Here is a 23,458-nt window from a genome sequence, read left to right as displayed (position 1 = left end):
AATTTTAGATTTGTTTGTGGAATTACCTAGTGAGTGTCTTTCTCCCTACAAGAATATCAAAGAGGTCAGGAACTATATGTCTGGCTTTGCTCATTACTAGACGCTCACGTCTTACCATGGTGCTTGGCACCTACTGCATGCCCAGGAAATATTTATTAAAAAACTAATTGGAGGGCTTCCCTGGTGGTGCAGTGGTTGAGAGTCCGCCTGTCAATGCAGGGGACGCGGATTTGTGCCCCGGTCTGGGAAGTTCCCACAAGCCGCGAAGCAGCTGGGCCTGTGAGCCATGGCTGCTGAGCCTGCACGTCCGGAGCCTGTGCTCCGCAACGGGAGAGGCCACAACAATGAGAGGCCCGCCTACAGCAAAAAAAAAAAAAAAAAAAAAAGATTCCATATGTATGTGTTAGCATATGGTATTTGTTTTTCTCTTTCTGACTTACTTCACTCTGTATGACAGTCTCTAGGTCCATCCACCTCACTACAAAAAACTCAATTTCGTTTCTTTTTATGGCTGAGTAATACCCCATTGTATTTACGTGCCACATCTCCTATATCCATTCATCTGTCGATGGACACTTAGGTTGCTTGCCATGTCCTGGCTATTGTAAACAGAGCTGCAATGAACATTGTGGTACATGACTCTTCTTGAATTATGGTTTTCTCAGGGTATATGCCCAGTAGTGGGATTGCTGAGTCGTATGGTAGTTCTATTTTTAGTATTTTAAGGAACCTCCATAGTGTTCTCCATAGGAGCTGTATCAATTTACATTCCCACCAACAATGCAAGAGGCTTCCCTTTTCTCCACACCCTCTCCAGCATTTATTGTTTATAGATTTTTTGATGATGGCCATTCTGACTGGTGTGAGGTGATACCTCATTGTAGCTTTGATTTGCATTTCTCTAATGATTAGTGATGCTGAGCATCCTTTCATGTGTTTGTTGACAATCTGTGTATCTTCTTTGGAGAAATGTCTATTTAGGTCTTCTGCCCATTTTTGGATTGGGTTGTTTCTTTTTTTGATATTGAGCTGCATGAGCTGCCTGTATATTTTGGAGATTAGTCTTTTCTCAGTTGCTTCATTTGCAAATATTTTCTCCCCTTCTGAGGGTTGTCTTTTCATCTTGCTTATGGTTTCCTTTGCTGTGCAAAAGCTTTTAAGTTTCATTAGGTCCCATTTGTTTATTTTTGGTTTTATTTCCATTTCTCTACGAGGTGGGTCAAAAAGGATCTTGCTGTGATTTATGTCATAGAGTGTTCTGCCTATGTTTTCCTCTAAGAGCTTTATAGTATCTGGCCTTACATTTAGGTCTCTAATCCATTTTGAGTTTATTTTTGTGTGTGGTGTTAGGGAATGTTCTAATTTCATTTGTTTACATGTAGCTGTCCAATTTTTCCAGCACCACTTATTGAAGAGGCTGTATATTCTTGCTTCCTTTATCAAAGATAAGGTGACCATATGTGTATGGATTTATCTCTGGGCTTTCTATCCTGTTCCATTGATCTATCTTTCTGTTTTTGTGCCAGTACCATACTGTCTTGATTACTGTAGCTTTGTAGTATAGTCTGAAGTCAGGAAGGCTGATTCTTCCAGCTCCGTTTTTCTTTCTCAAGATTGCTTTGGCTATTCGGGGTCTTTTGTGTCTCCATACAAATTTTAAGATTTTTGTTCTAGTTCTGTAAAAAAATGCCATTGGTAATTTGATAGGGATTGCATTGAATCTGTAGATTGCTTTGGGTAGTATAGTCATTTTCACAATATTGATTCTTCCAATCCAAGAACATGGTATATCTCTCCACCTGTTTGAATCATTTTTAATTTCTTTCATCAGTGTCTTATAGTTTTCTGCATACAGGTCTTTTGTCTCCCTAGGTAGGTTTATTCCTAGGTATTTTATTCTTTTTGTTGCAATGGTAAATGGGAGTGTTTTCTTAATTTCTCTTTCAGATTTTTCATCATTAGTGTATAGGAATGCAAGAGATTTCTGTGCATTAATTTTGTAACCTTCTACTTTACCAAATTCATTTATTAGCTCTAGTAGTTTTCTGGTAGCATCTTTAGGATCTGCTATGTATAGTATCATATCATCTGCAAACAGTGACAGTCTAACTTCTTCTTTTCTGATTTGGATTCCTTTTCTTTCTTTTTCTTCTCTAACTGCTGTGGTTAAAACTTCCAAAACTATGTTGAATAACAGTGGTGAGAGTGGGCACCCTTGTTTTGTCCCTGATCTTAGTGGAAATGGTTTCAGTTTTTCACCATTGAGATCAACGTTGGCTGTGGGTTTGTCATATATGGCCTTTATTATGTTGAGGTAAGTTCCCTCTATGCCTACTTTCTGGAGGGTTTTAATCATAAATCGGTGTTGAATTTTTTCAAAAGCTTTTTCTGCATCTATTGAGATGATCATATGTTTTTTCTCCTTCAATTTGTTAACATGGTTTATCAGATTGATTGAATTGCATATACTGAAGAATCCTTGCATTCCTAGGATAAACCCCACTTGCTCATGGTGTATGATCCTTTTAATGTGCTGCTGGATTCTGTTTGCTGGTATTCTGTCGAGGATTTTTGCATCTATTGCAAAAAGAAATACTGGCCTGCAGTTTTCTTTTTCTTGTGACATCTTTGTATGGTTTTGGTATCAGGGTGATGGTGGCCTTGTAGAATGAATTTGGGAGTGTTCCTCCCTCTGCTATGTTTTGGAAGAGTTTGAGAAGGATAGGTGTTAGCTCTTCTTTAAATGTTTGATAGAATTTGTCTGTGAGGCCATCTGGTCCTGGGTTTTAATTTGTTGGATAACTTTTAATCACAGTTTCAATTTCAGTGCTTGTGATTGGTCTGTTTATATTTTCTATTTCTTCCTGGTTCAGTCTCAGAAGGTTGTGCTTTTTTAAGAATTTGTCCATTTCTTTCAGGTCGTCCATTTTATTGGCATATAGTTGCCTGTAGTAATCTCCCATGATCCTTTGTATTTCTGCAGTGTCAATTGTTACTTCTCCTTTTTCATTTCTAATTCTATTGATTTGAGTCTTCTCCCTTTTTTTTCTTGATGAGTCTGGCTAATGGTTTATTTGTTTTGTTTACCTTCTCAAAGAACCAGCTTTTAGTTTTATTGATATTTGCTGTTATTTCCTTCATTTCTTTTTCATTTATTTCTGATCTGATCTTTATAACTTCTTTCCTTCTGCTAACTTTGGGGTTTTTTTGTCTTTCTTTCTGTAATTGCTTTAGGTGTAAGGTTAGGTTGTTTATTTGAGTTGTTTCTTGTTTCTTGAGGTAGGATTGAATTGCTATAAACTTCCCCCTTAGAACTGCTTTTGCTGCATCCCATAGGTTTTGGGTTATCGTGTTTTCATTGCCATTTGTTTCTAGGTATATTTTGATTTCCTCTTTGATTTCTTCAGTGATCTCTTGGTTATTTAGTAGTGTACTGTTTACCCTTCATGTGTTTGTACTTTTTACAGTTTTTTTTCCTGTAATTGATATCTTTCATAGCGTTGTGGCTGGAAAAGATACTTAATATGATTTCAATTTTCTTAAATTTACCAAGGCTTGATTTGTGACCCAAGATATGCTCTATCCTGGAGAATGTTCCATGAGCCCTTGAGAAGAAAGTGTATCCTGTTGTTTTTGGATGGAATGTCCTATAAATATCAATTTAGTCCATCTTGTTTAATGTGTCATTTAAAGCTTCTGTTTCCTTATTTATTTTCATTTTGGATGATCTGTCCATTGGTGAAAGTAGGGTGTCAAAGTCCCCTACTCTGATTGTGTTACTATCAATTTCCCCTTTTATGGCTGTTAGCGTTTGCCTTATGTATTGAGGTGCTCCTATGTTGGGTGCATAAATTTTTACAATTGTTACATCTTCTTCTTGGATTGATCATTATGTAGTGTCCTTCTTTTAGACACGTTATTTATTTATTATTATTATTTTTTTTTTTGTGGTACGCGGGTCTCTCACTGTTGTGGCCTCTCCCGTTGTGGAGCACAGGCTCCAGACATGCAGGCTCAGCAGCCACGGCTCACGGGCCTATCGCTCCGCGGCATGTGGGATCTTCCCAGACCGGGGCACGAACCCATGTCCCCTGCATCAGCAGGCGGACTCTCAACCACTGCGCCACCAGGGAAGCCCTAGACACATTATTTTATTTCATTATCTCAATTGCTCTATGAGACTGATGGTATTGTTCCCATTTTAAATATGAGAAAGTTTTAAAAGGTTAAGTAACTTGCCTGGGGTCTTATAAAATGTAAATGGTAGAGCTGGGATTTGAACCCAGGCTGCATTCATTCTAAAGTCCGTGACTTTAAATTGTCTGCTTATGTAAACTTAGTAACATTTAATTCAGATTACTGTTTATTTTCATAAAGAGTCATGCACCCCTTTTTTTAATGTTAATAATTCTCACCCATTTTATAATTTTGGAGGATCACCCTCTATGGAATAGCCTTGTTCTATGTTCCATGTCAATATACAAGGGTAATACTTTCTTATTTTGGGTTTTTTTTTTTTTTTTTTTGGTCACACTATTGACTATAAGATGTAGTTATTCAATGAAAGTCAGTTCTAAAATGGTCAAAAGATTTCGTTATAAAAAAGCCTATTGACAATAGCCCAAAGACGTTATAACAAGGATCCCATGTGGAAGGTAGTCTTTCTCTTAAAGATCTTAAAAAACAAAAAATCAAGATATAAGAATTTTATAAGGAAACCCTAAGGAATATCAAAATATCAGAGTCACAAGGGTTATTAAGGAAGGTTTATGGGAGGCAAATTTTCTCCAAGCATGCAAATTCTAAAAGGAAGGGGCATGGGTGAACCCTACCTGAAGACAGACATTATAACTAGCTTGGAAACCGTGGGTGCTGGAAAACATTTATTACAGAATTACTTTTTACACTAAATACTCTTTCTGAGGACTACTTCTGGCTTGAAATGGCACAGATGAAAAAAACACAAAATAGAGCTGCATTTGGCTTGCAGAATATCAACCAGAGAGTAAGCGCAACCTTTCCAAGAACAGAGTTTTAGATCATGTCCACTTTAAAAAGGTGAATAAATCTTGCTTAATTCAGTGAAATTGCTGGCTTTAGGAAGAACCTATTTGGGACCAAATTTTTAAAAATTCAATATTGGTTATGCACTGGGCAAATTTTCATATTAATGGTATCACATCTCTACATTGACTCTGACCCATTTGCCACTGACCTCCATAGGTTGATGGAATTAGGAGTTTTGTGTGTATTCCAAATTTAAAAAAGCAATTCTCTGGTTCAAATGTCAGCTCTCTGCCTGCCTTTAAACAATATGTAGCCATTTAATATCTAATCTATTCAGAATTAAAAGAATATCACACAGAATGCTCTACTTTCCACGTACAATAAAGGTATAGAAACCTCAGATTTCTAAGCAATAACAGAAAAATATGGCAATACTCTCAGCCATTAGAGTAAACAGAGAAGGCAGAAGTTCTTTTGTAGAAACTGGCAGATATTGGCAACTCTTCTGAAATCTCACAGAATTGTTTTCTATTATTGTCAATCTGATAAAAGCTTTAAATTTGGGGAGGGAAAAAGGAAATGTCTCAATAATCAAGCATTAAACATAACTCACTAAAGGAAGGCCCTAAAGCTCTCAGATATATTAAAAAATAAGGAGCATGTTTATACCTGGAAAGAATAACAAAATCTAATTAAAACTTGGAACAAAAGCCTCAGCCATTATGCGGGGAGACAAGCAGGGCCCCCAAGGTTAAAGTGTGGCATTCTGACTGCTTATCAGGCAACTAGATGTACAGTGAGAAAAGGGCGTGGGGAGGGGGTGGTTAGAACTGCCTCAGATAACCAGGTCTGTCTTGGTCACCAGGCTTCAGTGTCTTTATCTTTAGAAGACTTGGTTTGAATCAGTGCTAAGACTTGATTTAGATTTAAAATACTAGATTAAATTTTAGATTTAAAATTCCTAACTGTCTGTAGAATACTGTCTGCAAAGGAAGCTAGACCTGGACTCTGAATTTCTGAGTTCTAATTCATGACAAGCATTCATATTTCCTGTAACATTGCATGTTGTAAATCTGTGGATGGCAAAAATTCTTACAAATGCTTGCTATTAAAGATTTTCTGGTAGCACAGTAGAAAGAGACCAAGGACATTAGGTTCACGGAAGATATTTTACCAAGGAGACTTTCTTGTATAATTAAAAAGTACAAGTTAGTGTTGTTCTCAAGATACCCTTGTTGGGGCTGAAAACACAGTGTATTAGCCACAAAGTGCAACAAAGCTTTATTGTCTCCAAATGCTTTCTCTGTACCCCACTTGCTTAAAAATCTTCAGTTGAACCATATGAAATTTCTGATATTCATCTCTTTTGACCTAAACAAACCAGTAATTCTATATGGTGTAACCTGTACTAATTTGTACTACATATATATATATGTAGTACACACATATATATATGTGTGTGTGTGTGTGTGTGTATGTGTGTGTGTGTGCATAACACTAATTAAAATGGTAGATAAATTCAATAATCAATATGGTTACCTATATTATTCAGAAACCTTACTAAATGAAGTAAACTTTTATGCTACTCTAGCTCATTGGTCTTTCCCTATTCCATAAGAAAAGTTTTAATCAATGTTTATTTATATGATCATTTTCGTAAATACACACAGCAGAAGGGAATTTTAACATCTTCATTATTTAACAGTGAAATATCAAAAGTTAAGTGAGTTTCTTGTTTAATGGGCTATGATTTGAAAAGGGGGCTAAAGTATTCTCAGGCTTAAAAACTTGTTAGTACATTCACAGGGAAATATGTGGGGTGATTCAGGCTTGTGTCTTTTATTGTCTTTGGGACATAGTAGAATTTGGTTAATTTTACTGTTACTTCAAATACTGAAAAACTGTCAGTGATTCTAAAAGTCAAATGGCAATGCAAGCATAGTTGTTCAGTATAGGATGATTTCTCCAAGCCCCTCAACATTTACCATATCACTTTCTATCTGTACATATGATTCATGAAGCTGTGTATATTTCTCAGTCAAAATTTTGGAATTTTGCTTATTTATTTGTGTTTACCTCTAAGTAGCTCTTAAAACTGTACCTTTTTCCACCTATTTTCCTGCTCTACTTTTGTTAGGCATTCAAGGGATCAGTGCTTCTAGGGAAACTTAACTTTGCCTAGCTCTGGGGGCAAGAGTCTTGATTAGCCTAGAGATTCTTGGTAATTCTCTTCTAATGCCTGTGACTGGTTGAGGAAAGAATCAATGAGACCGGAGGGAAAATGCTTAGGAACTTGTGGGAAAGGCACACACACACACAAACACACACACACACACAGAGTCCTAGTCTATTTCAGGATGTAGTTATATGAGCATATATGAAGCATATACGAGCATATGTAAAGCTACTGCACTCATCTTGCACTCAACTGGACAAACCTAAGGACAAAAGCCAATCAATATGCTGAAGATGGCAGAGAGATAATGGCCAGGTTCAAGAGAATCTAGAGATGTCAAACTATCTGACTTCTGGATTTCTGGTTATGTGACATAATAAATTTGTGATTGTTTTCCTTGAAGAGGAAGTATGCTGACACAGAAAAAACTAAGTCTTAGCATCTTCCTGCCAATCATATTTTTCAAGACTCTAGTAAAGAGCAGTATATTGCAGAGTGCACAGTAAGCATTCAGGAGATTGTCCCTGAGTACATAAATGGGAACAAACTGGACATTTTTTAAGGCTATCTCAATATGATGAAGCCAAACTATTACTAAATCAAGCACACTTCCAAAGAAATTATATATGCAGAGTATCAACCTAAAGAAAATGACAGATATTCTTTGTGTTTGACTATGTGAATGTATCTGCTTATATTTATATAAAACAGTCAATAAGATGGTTAATACTGAATTTTTAAAATGAGTTTTCCCCCAGTATTTCTTTTCTAGCATAAGTAAAGTGGGTTATAAATTTCCTCACTTTTTATGCCTATTTCAATATTTAGCGTAGGAGGCTCAGATGAGTGAGGGAGAAAGAAGAGGAGGAAAATGGAATAAAAGTTCATTCTGGAATCAAAAACTGATTAGTAAGAAGAGTAATTTTAAGCAATTCACTTTTGAAGAAACTGTCATAATCGATAACTTCCCACAGCTTGGTTCATGAACCCTATTTTTAGTTGAACTAGTAACATAGGAAACAATTAGACATCATCATCAACGTTTTCATGCATTAATGCCAGCACAAATTAACTCCTACCACTAAAAATACTCCTTCTCTCTGTCACAGTCTGTGAAGGGTATGACTTACTGCACTTATTTAGGGCATAATTGTTTCTCCTGCCTACACAAAACTGACACATAAAAATCAATATTAATTAAAAAAGATCAAAACTATCCTCATTATCTTATTTAGCTGTCTCTCCAAAACCAGGTTACCATTTATGACAGAAACACACCACAGTCTGGACTTAACCAATTCTGCTGCCAAATAATAAATGTTCATTTATTGGTTGTGTCCAAGTAACTGTTTCCCTAAGAACACAGTTATTTATAGTGCAACCTCGAAAAAGGACCTGGTGTCTAACTGTAAAGTTCATCTTGACTAAGATACTGCCATACTTAAAAAATTCTTTTCTGTTCAACACATCTGTATTCTCTATTCTCCTCCCCACTTCTCCCCACAAACACTTCTAATATGAGAAAAAAATAAAAATGTATCTCAGAATTCCAGAATCATTGTGCCCTACAGAAGTATAAAAGGCCTGTATTTTTCATCTTCTATTTTATCTTAAAAATTCACATATTTTTAATTTCATTATGTTATTGCATTTATTTTAATGTAAAAGTAATGACACACTATGCTCACCTGGTGGCTTTGCAAATGTGTGCCTCAGTTTGTGAAGCCTCAGGATACCTCTTTTTCTTGCCACTCTGTCTCCATTTTCTCCATGCTATCTGTCTTTCCTCAAGGCACTCTCAATGAAGAAAGTGGTAACAATCCCAGAAAATGTTACCAGCACTGAGATTATTTACTCTGCAACCCTCACCCTAATCATGTCAAACACACTGACCACCGCGAACAGGAAACACAGGGTTGGAGTCTCCTCTGTCCTTTCCTGGCTCTGGTCCCAGTTATGCCTTGAGGCCACATCTGAGACCTGGGACCCTAAGTGATGTGAGATATTTTATCAACATCAAAACTCATCCAAATGATTTTAGTTTTAACAAGCTGGTGTTTGCATGCAAATAAATATCATAACTAACTATATACCACCCACAAACAAAAAGCCAAAGGGAGAGAGAAAGAGAAGAAATGTAAGTGATCTATAAAGACGATCCATCATCTTTAATTTTAGGTAATTTTATCACTTATCTGGTCCCATTTTAACTATTTTTGCCCAGAGTATAGGAAAATGAAGTATAACTAACCTCCTTTTGCTAAATGTTCCAGAAGGAAAGAAATTTAAGTTTGAGATTTAAAATATGTGTATATATTATAATATGTAATATATTTTTGTCCTCAAGTTGTCACTCACACGTAAGAGTACACACGCTTTGCAAGTCTGAGCAGTTTGGTTTGGGTTAGAAACCTAAGTCTATGTAATCATGGGCAAATTACTTAATCTCCAATTCTCAGTGTTCTAACCTATAAAAGGGCATAATAATAGTACTAGTCTAATACGTCCCTTGAGAGGATTAAATAAGTGCTTAATAAATGGCAATTGCTAATATTAGTAAATAATAACACTGGCAGAGTCTTACATTCATAGTCATGCAGACAACAATTTCAGGAAATATTCTCCAAAACATTACTTATTTCCACCTTTTTACTCAAGGTGAGAAAATTTAACTTTCTGAGGTCAGTAGACAGACCCAAGGTCCCTTCAATTAGCTGCTGGCCTAAACTGGACAAGTGGAGAGGTCTGTTCAAGGTCATTAGAGTCTGCTGTGGCACATTTCAAAATGTAGCAGGAAAAAAAAAGGCATATGGGACAATGGTGATTTCCAAAGTAATATAGATTTTTCCATTATAGAAAGACATGGCATAGACAGTTCAAACACTTAAGTACCCTTGAAAAGGGTGTGTTTTGTCTTCTATGACAGAACTTTTTTTTGTTTTTATTTTTGCATTAGTGAGGTGATTTGCTATTTGAACTTGAGTTTAGGTCAGTCTCTACCTCATGCTATTGTTGCTATTTATACACTTTAAATATAAATGCCCTGGTTTCCTTCCAGGAACTAGTGAGCTGTGTGCTTGAGGTCACTGAAATTTAAAAATGTGCATACTCTAGGAACAGAATTAATAAGGAGCTGTTAATGGAGAAGGCAAACTGAATCTAGGAAACTGGTCAGCATTTTTTGTCAGAAAATATTTCAAATGAGATACTTTCTTGGTCTGGTAGTTTATGTTAGCTGAGAAATGGGAAAGGAAAGTTGAGGGAATGTTTGAAGAAAGAGGGGAGCATGTAATGAGCATTAAATACATAGCGGACTTAATGCTAAGTACTTTCCACATCAATTAATTGCTTTTTCCAGAAACCCAATGAAAAAAGGCAATTTGCAGATGAAAAAAGAAAAAAAAAACTGCATATCAGTTAATTCGACAAATAACAAAGACATTTTTAAAAAATGAACCCTATCTGATTCAACTGTCACATGATCTTTGAAAAGCTCAATACAGTTCCATCTTTTGTATCTTTTGTCTTTATTGATAAGGAAACCCTAAAATTCCCTTTGGTGTTAAATACGAATCTACCTAGGACAAGAGTGAGAAATAACTATTTTATACTGAATTTGATTCAATAGCAAAGGATTTAATAGCAAATTTTCAGAGAATTACACCTCTGTGAGAGAATGTGGATAAATGGAAAGAAACAAATAATTTTCTCCCCCTCACAGAATCACCATATACTCACTAGTCTTGGACCTAATTTTAGCTCAAGATTGCCCCGAAATCAGAATCAACACAAAACTGGAGTCTTTATAGACCCATAACTGTGAGGGGTTGGAATTCTCACCCACACTGAGCCTTTTCTTCCACATGTTATTTCTGTTTTCACATCTTTTGAGAACTTTTATGTACAATACCAGTCAAGACCTGAGCCACACAATTTAAAAAGTAGTACTTACAAGCTATGTCTTTATAGTCAGAAGACTATGTAATAACAACAATATTATTTTTATGAAAAGAGAATAATATAAATGCTATCATAGTTTCTAGTGTTCTGATTAAAACAGAATAACATTTTAATAATGAATCTAGGAGGATAATATTTATAAGAACAGGAAATCTCCCATCTGGAAAGAAAACAGTATAAAGAGCATATAAGAGTAGAAGGGGCCTTGGAGACCTTTCTCACAGGTGCTCATCTCCCCAAATAGGACTAACTGGTATGTTATATTAGGAAATATTTTATTTATAGTAACAGTAATAACAACCATAATAATACTACTAGAAGACAACATTATTAATAATCACAGCTATTATTTCTTCAGAATCTATTAAAGCTAAAGCACTATGCTTCGCACTTTCTAAACACTCCTACTGACGGTTGTAAACCTGTTTTCCCCATTTTATAGGTGAACAAATTGAGGTCCAGATTAGTTAAATGACTTCCCTAGAGCAAAATCTAAGTAGAGAGGTGTTACCTCTTTAATTAATTGCCTTTCACAGAGCTTTAGATTATGAATACATATTCATAATGGTATGATTATAGTTATGAAACTGAAAAAATGCTGTTCTTTTCGTGTAAAATAAATACATGCTTAGCATAGAATGTTAAAGGCAGCATGGAGTAGTGCAGGACAAAATTAATTTGCTATCAAAATTATTGCAATAAAAGCATACAAAGGAGTTTTTCTCAAATCAAAGGGTTTTAACTAAATCATAATTTTCTGACTGAATCATTTGACATTTCTCTATTCACTGCTTTTTGCATCACATCCTGTTCTCTCAATGAAAGGCATCTATGAGCAGGCACTCCTCACTTTAATATCTGGCTGGAAGGCAGGCAGCATCATGGTTAATTAGACAGGCTTCAGAATCCAACCAGCATGATGGCATCCTAGCTCCATCATTTGCAATCTCTGCAACTTTGGGCAAGATACTTAATCCCTTTAAATCACTGTAACTCATCCATAAAAGGAAGTTGATAATGGCATCTACATGAAACTGTTATTGCTAGGATTAAATGAGATAATGCAAGTGAGGGGCCAGGACAGTATGTGGTCCGTGGTAAGCACTCAGTAAATCATAGACATTTTTACATTTATAGCTGCCCCTCTGGGAGTCGAAAGGAACTGCCCTAACTTTTTCCTCTACGGACGCCATTGCTATTGAATGCTTTCCATTCCTTTCATTTCCTTTCCTTCATTTTTTTCTTTCCATTAAGGAATTCAAACCTAACTTGAACATGGCCTTCCTCTCTCTCTGTCTTGGCATAGCCCATCGTGTCTTGATTCACCAAAAGGTTAACAGATGGTGGTGGGAAATATGATGATAATTAAGAAACACCCAGGCAAGAATACAGGATCCTCTCCTCTCACTGCCAATGGGACCCTCTAGCTCGGCCTCCTCCCTGCTCAGATCACAAGAGTAACCAGCAGTGACTGGAGCCTAAAGCAGTCCCATTCAATTTCCGACCACATCATATTTTCTCGGCATCCAAAGTTATAATTAGACTTTGTTATAGATATATTGATATGCTAGGTGACAATGTTCTAACAATGGCTGTTGTACAAAACTATCTGCCTCGGGGACATTAAGGGTTAAGGAGACTTCCGTGAGCTCATTGTATCAATGAACAAATGATGTCTGAGTTTCAAGCAACTAGTTCACAAAGGCACTTTTGAAACAGTCCACTCAGAGACTGGGGGCTGACTTTCCTTTGTTGTTGTTGTTGACTGGGGCCTCCCTGGCCACTAGAGGGTTGCTTATGCATCATCTGCCTCATCAGAGGCTCTTAAAGCTCAGTTCTGAAATAACTACATTTCAAGGGCAGGACCATATTCTCCTCCACTCCTACAGTATCTGCAGAGAGAGTGCCCAGAAATGACGAAGACCATTTCAAGAACTGATCAATATCCTGTTCGGGAAGATAGATGAAGACAGTGGGTTGAAAGCAGAATTTAAATAAAGGGTGGGGGGTGATATGGGGAACAGCTGAATCCTCCAGTTAGCTTCCTTAACCCCTTCAGGGTGACTGGAGAGTGCTCACACTTCTGTTCAAAGCAAGGAGAGCGAATTCCAGGAAGTGTATTAAAGTATACAAATGAACCCCACCCACAGACTTCTCTCACATGCTCTGTGTTCAGAGTAGATTATTAGATTAAGCAAGACAGAGGCTGGCACTAGAGGGTATGCAACAGGTCATTTAGGTTGCACAGGGATCAGAAAAAGATGACAGCAACTCAGAAGTGACTTTGTACTCAGGTCCTTGACCTCTAGCTTTGTCTTTCTGAAGAATTTCTTTCCTGGCATTTAGAGTTTACTTGGTATATTCTTGGCAGTTGGGATAGGAGTGGGGAGAATCAGGCAAATGGGAGGCCAGGAAGGGAGCCAGGAATGTTCACATTTGGGGGAATGTTCCTCCAATTCCTAAGGATTTCTTTGTGGATGTATGATGGAAACAGATGTCTCCTTTTTTGTTTATTTTTTCTTGTTTTTGGCACATCATAGATAATCACTTATGTCTGCTGGATTTTTGAGGGTTCCACCCCCTTCCTTGGTCCTCTTTGAAGTCTATTTCATCTCTTCCCAAGACAATCTAGATGGTGGAATTCCAAGTATGATTCCGACTTCAAAGCCAGTGAGACCACACCTAATACATCTGGTCTTCTCCTTCTAACAGACTTTAATAACTCTTCTTGAGGCAGGTCAAGATTCTATTTTCTTTGGTAATTTTCTCTGCTTCATCATTCATGAATAAGCTTTTCCACATGGGTGATAGTAACAGTAATAATACCAATGCTTCTATGTGCTAACCTACTAATCCCTTTACACATATTCTTTCATTTAATCCTATGAACAACCCTATCAGGTAGACAAATCACTAGCACCATTTTACAGAAGAGAAAACTGAAGCACAGGGCAGTTGAGGAATTTTCCCAAGGCTCACAGCCAGGAGAAGGTGCATATGGGATATGAGCCCAAAGAGTCTGTCTCCTCCGTATCATTCACAGTGTCCTGGCTTCTGCTGGGCACCATTTCCTCTGCTATGACCACAAGCAACCTCCTATTTTGAACTGCACCTATTATGTACCATACATGATAGTAAAGATTTCACAAGCATTATTTCACTTCATTTCAAAAACAACATCATCAGCTAGGCCTTGCCCTTACTGACAGATGAAGAAACAGAGGTTTGGTAGGGGTTGGTGGGTTGTCAGAGGTCACACAACTAGTAAGTTACACAACCAAGACTAGAATCCATGTTTCTCTAACTCCAAAGGCTATACTTTCACTCAGCATCCCATCTTGGCCCTGCAAAAAGACTCTACCCAACTATTCCTGGACACACCACAGGCCTCCTTTGACACAGTGTGCAGCATCAATAAGGTTAAACGACAAGTGTGATTATGCATTATTTTATTGCTAATATCTCTATGAATAAAATGTCTATTTGATTTTCATTTAACCCCAAAAGAATCTGATTACCAAATAACCACTGAAGAATTATTGCCAATTATGTTCTGTAATTATGGCTCCTGTTAATGACATCAGTGTGCAGCCTTTCATATTTAGTCCTATTAATTAATCCCCGTAAGCCCAGAAAGTTATAATCGATACAACAAAGGCACCATGGTAAATTACAAATAATTCCCAAATCCTTTAAACAGTTTTCAAGGCTCCTTCAGTTTTCTTGGTTAGGACACATTGAGTGTGGGAGCTGGAAGAGTCTGTAGTAACTGATAGCTCCTCACCTGCAACCACCTATCTCAGTAATATGCCTAATTAGGCAAATGCTTGAAACTGGAGTCCCATCTGCCACTAACAAGTATAAATTCCTACAGGGCAATAAAAATAATTAACTGGTTGAGTCAAGAGACCCCCAAATCAGATATACGACATTTCAATTCTCTGAGCAATATATTGCTTCAGATAACACCTGTTGTCAGTGAGTGGTTTCAGTTTTGCAGAAGTTGAATATAGCAAGTATGTCTAATACTGAAAGTCCCACAAAGAAAACTTCCTGATGGCTCAGTCTCACAGATAGACAAGATAAACAGGCATACTGACAGTGATGCTAGGAATTGATGCTTTATGAAAAACTGGTCTCTGAATTTTATGTTTTTTCAAAATCTCCCAATCCATCCTCAGATTTTCCTCATATTGTATCAAACATATGTTGATATACATTAGATTTCTTAAATGGTTATACTTATATGTTTTGTTTGTTTGTTTGTTTTTTTGTGGTATGCGGGCCTCTCACTGTTGTGGCCTCTCCCATTGCGGAGCACAGGCTCTGGATGCGCAGGCTCAGCGGCCATGGCTCACTGGCCCAGCCGCTCCGTGGCATGTGGGATCTTCCCGGACCGGGGCACGAACCCGTGTCCCCTGCATCGGCAGGCAGACTCTCAACCACTGCGCCACCAGGGAAGCCCTATTTATATGTTTTATCTGAGACAGCTACAGCTATAGTTGTCCAGAGGTGCTACAAGCTGTCTCAGAAGTAGTCCATTGCAAGAAGACGTGGCATGACAATCCATTCTACATCATTGAAAACTAGACTAGTTGGTTTCTGAAGCCCTGATCTATGTTAGTCTAGAAGTCAAAGAATCCTGTTCTTTTTGGCAGAGAGGAAAAGGGTCAGAACTCGATCCCCGTTGGCATCCCATGCCCTTCCCTGATTCCATTCTTGTTCTGGAGGATTTCCCAGGAGATAGTACATAACCCTCAGCAGGTGTCTGGCCTCAGAAACAATTTGGGAGGAGGAAACAGAGGCTCAGAATAAATAAATATCTATCAAAGCATCATTGCGTCAAATATAACAGAGAACATGGTTATCTTTAAAGGATTCAAAAAGAGGAATAATATGACAATTTTAGACTGAATATAAATTGGTTCCTTCAGATAAATAATTGTTAGTGGAGAAATTAATCTAACTGGCAATTTAGAAGAATTAGTTTGTAAAATTATAATATTTAAGATCTGGAAATAACCTTAAAGGTCATCTGAAGCCAACTTTCCATTTTACAAATAAGGGAACTGAGATTCAGAAAGGGTAAGGAACTTGTCCAAGGTTACCCAGTAAATCAATGGTTGAAATAGGACTGGAACAGAGACATCTTAATCACACCATCTGCCACTACTCTCAAACTAAATGACTAGTTCAATTTTAAAAGTTTATAAGAAGGAATGATAATAGGTACAATCTTAGATTTATGGTTTTAAAATGCAAGACTCCGTCCTAACATCACTGACAGTCATTGTTAACATGGCTCCTCCATCTTGTCAACATGCAGCATTAAGATCTGAGTAGACATTGGGAGTGTGACCATATGTTAGGACCGGAGATCTCACCAGATACTGCAGTTCATATTCTACTGTCAGCAAGTTTTATACAAATTAAAGTAATAATAATAATAATGATGACGATGATGATGATGATAGATGATAATGACAGAAGCCTATACTGTTTTAAGGCCAAATTTCATACACAGCATTCAGAGTCCTTATCTGACCAGCCATCATTTTTTAATTTATTTTTTTTTGGTGGTTTCCCTAGAGTTTTACTTTAATTTTTTGTTTCAATTATTTACCATTAGTTAAAAATTATAAATAAATAAATAAAAATTATAAAATTCCACTTAAAACCTGGGTGCTCTTTTCTTATAGGTAGCTCACTAGATGTTGAAAAACAGAACAAAAAGGGGGAAGGGAAGGGAAGGAAAGGAAAACCAAACCATTCCTTTCCTGTTTAGCTGAGCAGTATTTGAGCTCCTGACTCTGCTTTAATGTTTCCTTACTCTAGCATCACCATCAAAATTCCTACAAGTGGTTCTTCTAACCACCACCAAAGTACCTATGCAAGTACTAATTAGCTAGCATAAGTTAATGTAGATTTCCTTGAAATTAAAAGCAGTTTTCAGAGCCATGGAGAGTGACTTCTATCTGCATTACTGCAGGGGTCACAAGGGCAAGTTCGGCTTCGAACTCCTGGAGTCTGAGTTCTGACCCAATGGGATCGAGATATGCCAATAACAACAGTTACAAAACTGATATGATCAGAAAAGAGGTTTATGTACATAAAAGCGTGATGGAGGAACTGAAGAGAATAATCGATGACACTGAAATTCCCAAAGAGGATAATGCTTTGTGGCCTCCTGCCGACTAAGGGCGCCGGCAGGAGCTTGAAATCATCATTGGAGATGAACACATTTCCTTCATGACATCAAAAATTGATTCCCTTATTGATGTCAATCAATCCAAGGACCCAGAAGGCTTACGAGTATTTTATTATCTTCTCCAGGACCTCAAGTGTTTGGTCTTTGATCTTACTGAATTACACTTCAAGATTAAGCCAATCTAGATTGAATATTGGTGTGGACACAAGGAGTGTGGGAGTAGCTGCTTTTAATCACCATTATCAGGACATTTTTGTGTATAATATTTCTTATAAACTATAAATAATTGTCTTTAATAAATAACATAACCAAAAAAAGCAGTTTTCACCCTTCTAACTTCAAAGGGAATAAGAAATAAATCTTCAGAATGTCACACTCAGTAACTATGCTTCTTAAAGAAAAATATATAGAATGCATCATCAAGGATACATATTCCCTCATGAATAATGCTTATGGGATTGACCCTTTCTTTGTTATATTTACTCTTTCTTGCTACCCAATAAGAACACACTTTGAGAAAATAAGACAAAAGAAGACATTCTGATTTAAGAAGAAAGTGAAGGGGAGAGGTGGCAGTGGCACAGGTGGCATCTAAGGTCTACCTGAAGGTTCTAAGAGATGGGTCACTTGTGCAAATCTATGTCTGTGAAAGCCTTAACTTGAATTTAATGTTTCCCATGCACGGTTTAATCACATCTATAGAACTGTTTTTATAGCTTTGAATAAATAAGAGCTCACTACTTCAATATTTAGTCCATTGAGCACTATTGTATACATTTACAATTGTGAACAGATAAATTTGTGTTTTCCGTTGAATGTGGGTCTGAGTTGGCAAAGTGTACTCTCAAAGAAAGAATTCTCTAGGACCTGATTTCTATCTTCTCCCAAAGTAGGGCTTATATACACACTGGGGGAAATAAACTTCCAAGTGATAGCAGCAAAACCCAGCTGTTTGTGCAAGTCAAACTGCCTTGCATGGGAATTAACAAAAGCTTGCCAGCAAACATGCAAGAGCTGCAATTCTCAGAGCAGAAACAGGCTCCACCTTACATACCACCTTTTGTAAGTACAGGACTTGAAACAGCATGAGGCCAGTGCTCCTTGAGTGTACAAAGGTGTGGAAAGGCACGCATGATCCCCAGTTTTAATGATGGCTCCAGTATTAGGGAGTGGAAGAATCTCCCCTCAGCTTTCTAACAGCCTACTTACTCTTAGCCAGGAAGAAGAGGAGAAAAATAATCATACAATTCAATGAGCCATTTTCCAAATGAAAGATGATTCACTTAAGCAAAACTTTCTGCAGGTGTCACTTCTCAAGGATGCTTAAGAGAAGGGCCCACCAAACCTGTTCTGAGGGCTAAAGCAACGCACAATCTGTATCACCCAGCATGGTGCCTGGCAAATAGTAAGAACGAGGACATAGTTACTAACGAAATTATACACAGTCTGCCCAGTTCAGAACAGTTATCCTGAGCACAGAAGCTCTTAAGCACTGGTTTATAGAGGTGGTTACAAGTATTGATTCAGACTCAAACAGCCCCTTTTAGCACTGTTAGTCTTTCTTTTTTTTTTTAACATCTTTATTGGAGTATAATTGCTTTACAATGGTGTGTTAGTTTCTGCTGTATAACAAAGTGAATCAGCTATACATATGCATATATCCCCATATCTCCTCCCTCCTGCGTCTCCCTCCCACCCTCCCTATCCCACCTCTCTAGGTGGTCACAAAGCACCGAGCTGATCTCCCTGTGCTATGTGGCTGCTTCCCACTAGCTATCTATTTTACATTTGGTAGTATTTATAAGTCCATGCCACTTTCTCACTTTGTCAGCACTGTTAGTCTTAATCCAACTGAATTATTTTACAAAGTAAGCCAAAAACATAAAGTCAGGTAAATTAAAAATAGGTAAAAGAGCACACAAATCCTCAAGAAACAACAATTCTTTGGCCTCTGCCTATTATCTCCATTTGTAAAATTATTCCTTTCCTCCAAGGTCCACAATGCTTAGCCTTCTGAGATGTAAATATACCTCACAGGGTATTAACCTCTGTCAATGGAAATAAAACTGTAATTGATTTGGTTCTGCGATTATCTAACATATCAACATGTGCTCATTGAGAAAAAATGACGTCTGGACAACTGATATTGTATTTCTGCCAAATACCAAGCTGATGTTCATAAAATCTTACTGGAGAGCACCCAGTGCTAACTATAGGATTTCAAACTGCTGATTTGCAGAGATGAATCATGAAGCAATCTACATTGTGTGGGTAATTAGAATTCCCATCCTTATCCATCCTCTGAAAAGAAGCCTAAATTTTTTATTTGGAAGCCACTTTGAAAAGCTTTCATTAATTTAAATTTCAGAACAGATTTCTCCCCATTATGTGTATTCAACTAAAAGCCTATTAAATACAACACCACGATAAGAGTGAACAAATAGCAGGTTTTTCCAAGGCATCCATTTTATTTTATTCCAGGATCCAGAGGCATTGATAATTCAGAGATTGCTGCAACACTTAGAATCTTTTGAAAACTAGAAAGAATCGGTAATAATTTAGTGATTTCTAATTCTCTACGATTTGTTTAAACGTGTGAGACAAATGAGTCCGTGTTCCTTAAAACTGCCCACAACTTAAGCAATTTAATAGTTGCTAATTAGATGCATTTAATTCCAATTTAAAAACCATCTTTACTTGGTATGCTCGTCATAGAAATACTATTCAGCTGGATCCTATTATAACTGACATGGTTTATTTATTACACTTGATCTGAGGAAAAAAGTACATACCCAGAAAGCATCGTTATTTAATCTTGGTGTTAATTTACTCATATGCTTCAAAAGTCTAGAGATTTAGTATTATTTGAACTTGGTGAAACATATGTAAAGTTTCTTGCCTCTGCCTTTAATATTTGGGGGGAAAATGATTCTGTTAGGGTTTTCAAGATGGCTAAGATTGTGGAACAAAAATAAGAGAAGAGAATAAAGTAAGGCTGAGATGGTATAAGTCCCATGATTTTATATATCTATACAGGAGAGGAACAGGTTTTGAGGAAATCACGATGGGAATTAGACGCGTTAAGCATGTTGAACAGAGAAGGCTCCCGGCAAAAACAAATAAGATGCCAAGATGCTTCTCCATTATGGCCAACACAAAAGGAGGAAAGAAGACGACAGCGTCACAAGAGTCTACAAATAACTAATCCCTCTCATGTACATCTTGATTTGCAGTCCAGCCTGGCAGCAAAACCTCAGGCTCTCCGTTACCCACTTACAAGCCAGCTTCACATGATAGATTATTATTATTAGCAGCATTATTATGACCATTTCCAGTTATCTTTTCTCTTCTTATCTCTCTCCTGAGGCTGTTACAAGAAGAGATTACCTGAAAAGGGAAGGAAATAAGTACCCAAAAAGGTTAAAGGAAGAAAAACTGCATGTTTTCAGAAAACTTTGTAAGACTGATGAGGTAGGGAAATAAAATGAATAAAATGATTATATCATGTTCCATACAGTCTGACAAGGTAATCCCTAAGTGGGAGATTTTTTTCTCAGCTGCAAATTTCTAGCTGTGTATAGAGTATGACTGACAAGCCATAAACATAAATTAGTGAAACCGAATGGAAGCCATTTGGCTGCTCGTTATTTTACCATTTGCTACATTTCAATAAATTCATGATGACAAGTTGAGGGTTAGGGGGAATTCCTAAAGGCACTAATGTACTGGTTTAGTTGAAGAGTAAAATAATACTACAGGAAAATAACTGGCTTTGATAAGCATATTGAATTAGTATACCATAAAAGGAAAATGGATAGGTGATTCATTCACTGTTCATTTGAGATCTCTTAAATTATAAAATAAAAAATAGCCTGTTCCCTATAAAAAGACAAAGGCAATGCCATTTAGTGTTTTGACAATCAGGCCTACTTGTGGGATCACTTGTGGGATCACTGATCTTCGGTTGAGAGTCTGCCTGCCGATGCAGGGGACACGGGTTCGTGCCCTGGTCCAGGAAGATCCCACATGCCGCGGAGCGGCTGGGCCCGTGAGCCATGGCCGCTGAGCCTGCGCGTCCGGAGCCTGTGCTCCGCAACGGGAAAGGCCACAACAGTGAGAGGCCCGCGTACCGCAAAAAAAAAAAAAGGATAAATCTCATGTTAAGTATTCTTACCATAGTAAAATAATACCGAAAAAAAAAAGTTAAATTTGAAGGAGACTAAATTCAGTATACTACACTTACTAACACAAAGTGAGAAGGAGAATCAACTGCTTTTTTTCCCCAATCAATCCCTTGCCTTTGAAATGCCACAGTTTTCTATATGTCATATAAAATGGTATGGAATATGAATTATCTGGAAAATTTTCTCAATTGTCTATTTCACTTTGCAATATGAACACAGCCTGCATTTACAACCATAAATTCAAAGGGAAAAATGCTTTAAAGATATATCAGGTTACTGCAATCTAAGCATATTGTTTTGCTGTGGTTCCTTTTTGGCACTGAATATCAAGATGCAGTCCACTATGCCAAAAGCCTCTAGCTTTCCAGAAATTGAAAGCCTTCGCCAACAAATCACAACTGTTTTACCATATGCCTCTTTGTTCTGCCAAGTATTACCAGCCTGTTCTACTTTTAAGCAAATTTCATTATATTATAGCTCAGAGCAATGTTCATTAAAAAGTATTACTGAAAAATGTCAAGTTGTTTTTATATAGAAACTGGAATTTATTTTCTACTGAAAAGTCAGATATTTATTGAACACAAGACATTTTAAAAATATTGATCTCATTTCACAAGTCACTTCAAACTTGTCAGTCTCCATCTTGATTGTGAAGGCTCAGGCCACATAATGATTGTCTGAAGCATTTTCTGTCTTGCACCAGTTAACTTTCACTAGTATCTACCATTGATGCAGATCAACCCTAACCTTTCTGGAATCGACCTAGTCTCAGATCAGTGGAAAATCTCTTCCCTGTTTCTTCACACTCATATTCATCCTCTCCTTGACCAATTTGCTTATTTTTCTGTCTCCCAGCCACAGCCTTCCCGATAACGTCCCAATGCAGTCATATTTTAGGTGATTATAAACTTCATTATAGCCTGTTCACTTTATATAGTATGATACCGTCCAAATAAAACTAGCCTAGAAATCTCACCTCCACAACTTCTAGTTATGTGACCCTTAATAAAGTCACTTAATCTTTGGAGCCTTCATTTCCTCATCTATAAAACGGATGATTACTTCCTGCCCTCCCTTTTGAATCCAGTTTGTGAGCACAAAATTTGGTAAGGCATGTTCAGACATTCTGCATCTCATTTACCACAAACCAAACACAAAACCAGAGAGCTTCATTTTGAAGCACCAAGCTCTTTCCTAAGGAACTGTTTCTCTTTCTCTTCAGACGGTAAAACCCACTGGCCGTTAAGAGTCTGTGATCCAAAAATCATAGGATTAATCTTCATTACCTATTGTAACTAGGTTTAGCATTTGATTCTTGGTCCAATGAAGACTCATAAAATGTTGGGCTTTAAATCAGGAGAAAAGCATGATATTCTTGCTTCCTCTGAGGAAAAAGAATGTTTTTAATCCCCTGAGGAAAATCAGATATACTCAAATGGGGCCACATTATATATTTAAGCTAACAATAACAACAATGATAGAAATAATTCAATTGTTCTTAAATCCTAGGCCAAATCAGTCTGTGAAGATTTCTGGGGCTTTCCTAAGCTCTGGAGGGGAGCTGAATCATGCATTGAGGCTGCCTTTATTCTAATACTACATTTATATGCAGTAAAATCAGGATAAAATGGAAATCAAGGTCACTTTTGATGTGAAAGAAGTGACAAAAAAGTATCTAGAGGGACAGCAAGGAACTGAATGGGGGTGAGATAAGAAAGAACAGGCCTACTTAATTTGCCTTGCTAAATGTGATGAAGAGACTCTGAACTGTGAGAATTGTGAGCTGGGTATCTGTATAAAACCCACAAGCCTTTTCTTTGCACTTCCTTTTGCTACAATCTCTTTCCTTCCCATGGGGATCTTTCTCTAGTATTGTCTATCTCCTTAGCAATGAGGGAATGGAGGCTGGCCAAATCATCCATC

The 23,458-nt window shown here is 37.2% G+C and overlaps 1 protein-coding gene, 1 long non-coding RNA gene and 1 pseudogene across 23 annotated transcripts in view; 2 read left to right on the top strand and 1 right to left on the bottom strand.

Annotated features, from left to right (window-relative positions):
- The window catches only part of LOC125960816 (uncharacterized), a 999,117-nt gene that overhangs the window by 682,048 nt on the left and 293,611 nt on the right, over positions 1–23,458 (top strand). The gene's annotated exons all lie outside the window — the stretch shown is intronic.
- NRXN1 (neurexin 1) overlaps positions 1–23,458 on the bottom strand; it is a 1,124,566-nt gene that overhangs the window by 809,609 nt on the left and 291,499 nt on the right. The gene's annotated exons all lie outside the window — the stretch shown is intronic.
- LOC101289531 (protein mago nashi homolog) lies at positions 17,101–17,547 on the top strand (annotated as a pseudogene).

Source organism: Orcinus orca, chromosome 13 (assembly GCF_937001465.1).
Source record: "Orcinus orca chromosome 13, mOrcOrc1.1, whole genome shotgun sequence".
Classification (NCBI taxonomy): Eukaryota; Metazoa; Chordata; class Mammalia; order Artiodactyla; family Delphinidae; genus Orcinus; species Orcinus orca.
This window is presented reverse-complemented; position numbering and strand designations above follow the sequence as displayed.